The sequence below is a fragment of the Podarcis filfolensis genome (assembly GCF_964270895.1).
Source record: "Podarcis filfolensis genome assembly, chromosome: 1".
In the NCBI taxonomy this organism is placed as follows: Eukaryota; Metazoa; Chordata; class Lepidosauria; order Squamata; family Lacertidae; genus Podarcis; species Podarcis filfolensis.
The window spans coordinates 88,051,231-88,056,083 of record NC_139604.1 but is presented as its reverse complement, the minus strand read 5'-3'; the positions used below and the strand labels follow the sequence as shown (position 1 = coordinate 88,056,083).

Sequence of the window (4,853 nt, the reverse complement as noted above, 5' to 3'; positions counted from 1 at the left end):
TACATTTATGGCCATGGAATTTTGACCCCCAAAAGTAAAACAACAGAAGAAATGTTCTCTGATTTGTCTGATTCCTCCCCCACTCTTCTTCTGTTCACATGCATCAAAAGCAAAATTTTCAATATACCAATTAAAAACCAGATCTCAATGCACAAATCCTTCCATCTGTAAAATCCAATATCTAGGGCAATATTTTCAGGTAGTGCTAAAAGCTAACTAATGGTGGTACAAGCTCAAGAGAAGGATGTTCTGCAACTGGGGTACTGCCACTGAGATGGTCCTTTCAGGGTCCTGGTATCCTGGTCCTGATGCTGGTATAATTAAAAGGACCTCCCCAGTAGATCTAAGCTCATGGGCAGGACAGTCACACCTTCAGACAGCTTGGTGATATAACTTGTAGGGTATTAAATGTTGGAGTCAGCCCTGTAAATTTGGCTCAGTAGCAAGCAGGCAGCCAGTGCAGACCTTTAAGGACTGGTGCAACATGGTATTGCACAGTCAATTGCTGGCGGTATCAGAAGCCATTGAAAAAATGTGAGGAATTAGCTGTGTTGCTCCCTTCCTGACACAAGTTATGAATCAGAGCAACCAAAGTCATGTTGGTGCCTAAAATGGTCTAGATAAAATCTTTCCCCATTCTCTCAAGTACCTTGTCTGAAAATGGGTATTTGTGACCAGGTGATAGTTGTTATGCACGTCTGGGTTCAGAGAGGGCTTACTGAGGAGGAGTCCAATGGTTTAAAGCTATAATACTTTCCCTGGAATTGTCCCCAGAAGATATTGTCCATCTGCACAATACAGCCCCCTGCCCCTAGGATATTGTTATGTGCTTCCACCATTTTTTAATAAAAAAGATAAGATCAGGAAGGTTTTGATGACTGTTGAAAGACTAATAATCCTGTCATGGTCTTGCAGGATTTACCATTGGACACTGAAACAACGAAGGGAACTTTGCCCCATAACACTCAAATGGCAAGGGGCAGGAATAAGATGCTATTGGGCGTTTCCTTTTAATTTAGTAGTCACCAAAGGAAACACATCACTCTCAGCCACCAGCCTCAAAGAAACCGCAGAACTATTAACAACTCTAGAACAGGAATGTCCACCTGAGGTTATTGATTTTTTGGAGAGCAAGATAGTGAGCCCATTGGAGAAGATGATCCAGCTCAGGAGCCCATGCGAGAGCTAAGGAAAGCCATCAACAATCAAAAAGAAGAACGGGACAAGGAACAAGCAGCACTGCACATATTTCAGAAAGTTTACTATATTCTCAAATGCCCAGAAAATGAACAGGAACTAAGGCAGAACTAATACAAGGCTAGAATTCTGTTTCAAAGAGAAAAGGACTCCTTTTCTACAGAAGCAAAAGAAATTGGACTGGACGATATGAAAATACCTTGGATTTTGGGCATGAGGTTTAAAATAAAACGTCTACTTTAATGTAAAATAAGCTTGGTTTTTATGCTTATGGTTTACTCTATACCCACAGTGGTACTGGAGTGCCCTCTACTGTTGAAAGAGGACACACACCTTGATGTATGTTTTAAAGGTTTTAGGTTAAAATTAAAAGGTTTTCCCCCAAAGTTGTGATATAAGTAGATTTATTATAAAAATAACTGAACTGCCTAATAGGAGCAAAAATGTGGAAGGTTTAGACTGGTGAAAGGCACTATTGATTATTTGCTAAAATGAGTACAAGTATTAATGTAGCTACTTTAAAAGTGAAGTAGTTGGGAGATCCAATAAAATGGGCCAGAATGGCAACTTATTTGTTCAAATGGATCCACCTACAGCCATTTTGCAATAAATCCATAAAATAGATGAAAAAATGCAGTGCTTATACAGTCATAGGTCAGCCAAAGGTTCATAGTGAACAGCTCCAATAAATTAATACATTCATCATTTAATTGGAAAATATTTTGAAATTACATCTGCTACAATTAGGATAAATAATACAGATTCACAAAAATGTCCACTCAGATGCAGGACAAAACAACGTTGTCAATTATCACCTTTATTATTTGTTCTAATTATGTTGTTGTTGTTGTTGTTGTTGTTGTTGTTGTTTAGTCTTTTAGTTGTGTCTGACTCTTTGTGACCCCATGGACCAGAGCACGCCAGGCACTCCTGTCTTCCACTGCCTCCCGCAGTTTGGTCAAAGCTCTAATTATAGAACCCCTGAAATTATGCCAATTCTGGCAGGAAAGGGTGTAACTATCAATGGAAGGGAATACATTTTGGGACGATATTGTTTCATGTACACCAGGCCCAGTTGATGCTGGAAAGTTATTGAGTATAGACAGCGGTGGAGGAAGCTGCTCGGGTGCCTGGGACGGCGTGCCCAGGCGCGGGGCGAGCCGGCCATAGGGGTGGGGCGCACTGCGGGGCCTCCAGAGTCTGCCTGCCTCCTCCCACTCAGCTGTCCTACAGCTGGGGGGAGGCAGCGGGCTGACCATTTGGGGCAGCGTGGAGCCTGCATGCGCCCAAGCCACAGCGTCTCTCCCAGGAGAGACTAGTGGCTAGGGTGCACTGCAGGCCCTGCGGTGAGTGCCGCCCGGCATTTTGTCACCCCCCTCAGTGGTGACACACGGGGCAAACCACACCCACCGCACCCCCCTTCCTCCACCCCTGAGTATAGAACTGGATACCTTTTTTAATGTCTCTGGACTTAAGGTAATTTTTCAAAAATTGGCAGTAATGTTCTTTCAAACTCCCCGGCAACTTGAAGAAACCTTCTCCAAAATATTACAAATCCCAATAGCTAGAAAAAGCTTCAGATACTTAGGTTACCCATTCAGGTTACCCATAATTGAAACAAATTATAGCAAAGTATGGAAAACAATAAATATGGATATACAATGTTGGAGTAACATGAAATTTTCTATTATGCATCAACTGGCTGCAACTAAAAACAATGCTTGTTCCAAAATTACTTTTTTTTATTTTAAACATTACTAGTTTGGATCCCACCAGCCCACATGTCCAAATGGCAAAAAGCAAAACATATTCCTATTTCAATCAGGCAGACCATGCATTTAAAATACCTTTGCGGTACCCTCAACCAACTGCTGGAGGATGAGGACTCCTAAATCTAAACAGCTATTACCACACATGTCAACTTAGCAACATGACAGACCTAATGTCTGGCAATAAGGGAACTCAATGGAGCACATTAGAGAACACTGGCTTAGTAATCCATTCACACTTACAACTTTCAAAAGTTGGACAAAAAGGGCAAAGGTTTTGATTCCAGGCCTCTCACCCATTATTCCATTACTGTTCTACACAGTTTTCAAAAAACAAACGAACACCCCCCCCCCAAAAAAAAACACACACACCAAAGAGCCTATAACAGAGATTTGTGGAATGAAAATCAATTCTATTATTTGAAAGATTTTTACATAGATGGAACCGCTTACCATTAATGTTGCGGTGTTTCCCAGCACATACACCAGGTGAAGGCAGGGTACAGAAGGTAAACATAACCCACCACACCAGCCCAGCCCAGCCCTTGCTGCCGATGCAGCCAGGCATGGCTCTTGGTGGGTGAGTCTCCCCGATGCTGGACAGTCAGCCATTCAGCGAGGGGACTGGGGCGTGACAGTGAGGCCAGGCCAGGCTCTGGGGCCCACAGACCCCCAGCAGCAGGCAGGGTGGGATGAGGATGTCTGTGTGGGAGTGCCTGGCTCACACTCTCTAAAAATCATGTGCCCAGGGCTACAGCCCCCCTGGGCCCCCCATGCTAGGCCCCTGCATTAATGAGATGCAAATTCATTTGGGAAATGTTCAGATATCATGGCTATTAGGCTACCAGTTAAGGTCCTTTTAAACAAATTGTCAGGTTAAAAATGAAGCCATAAGACAATCAACAAAATATGAAAAAAATAATAGTGGAAGAAGGGCTAATGTCTTATTTGTATAAATCTATTATAGACGTTCAATTTTGCTTGCAGCAAAATTTGCGGCAAAATTTGAGAAGGTGGTGGATTGGAATTTAGAAATTGTAAAAGAGGCATGGAAAACACTGTGGACAAAAGTGTCGTACAAATCCCTATTGGCAACCACCTGAGAAAGAGTTTTTAAAATTGTGTATTGGCTGGTTTTTAAGACCTAGGTGCCTAGTTTATATAAAACCAAACAGTTCTCCGCTGTGTTAGGAGGATGTCCCACAATAGGGACATATTAATGCATGTGGTGGGAGTATCCAAAAATTGAAAAGATCTGGAAAAATATATTTACAGCAATAACTTTGATAACAAGGCAGACAGTCCCCATGACCCCAAGACTCTCTCTACTTAACGTGTATAGTCATGATGTGTTGTAAATTAAAAACAAAGAGCTCATAACACATATATTAACCACTACAATAACAACTATTGTAGGAACATAGAAATCATTGCAATTATTAACTGTGGACCAATGAAATAATGCAATTTGGCAAACAGCATTACTGGAAAAACTGACATAAAAAAAATAAAAGTAGTGAGAGGCCAAAAGAAACTCGACAATTTTTACATAGTCTGGTGTGACTTTATTGATTACACAAATAATGAGGCATATGGTAGAACAGTGCCCATAGCTTACAGCACAGTCTGGTGTGCATGAAGTACATATTTTATTTTATTTTCCCTTCCTCCTCCCTCCCCCTTCTTATAAATTCTTATAAATTCTAACTGTTATTGATACAAAATACCTTTTTACTTATGGTCACCAATCTAAGCAATACACATTACTATACATCATTTCACATATGTAATAATTTTGGTATATACACTTTGACCCAACTTTGTCAATATATTCAGAAATGTTGATCTGAGTGTTTTTTAAATTGCAGTTTAAATTTTTTAACTTGG

At 41.0% G+C, this 4,853-nt stretch overlaps 1 protein-coding gene across 35 annotated transcripts in view; it reads right to left on the bottom strand.

Annotated features, from left to right (window-relative positions):
- Positions 1-4,853, bottom strand: part of GPHN (gephyrin) — a 233,308-nt gene that overhangs the window by 136,712 nt on the left and 91,743 nt on the right. The gene's annotated exons all lie outside the window — the stretch shown is intronic.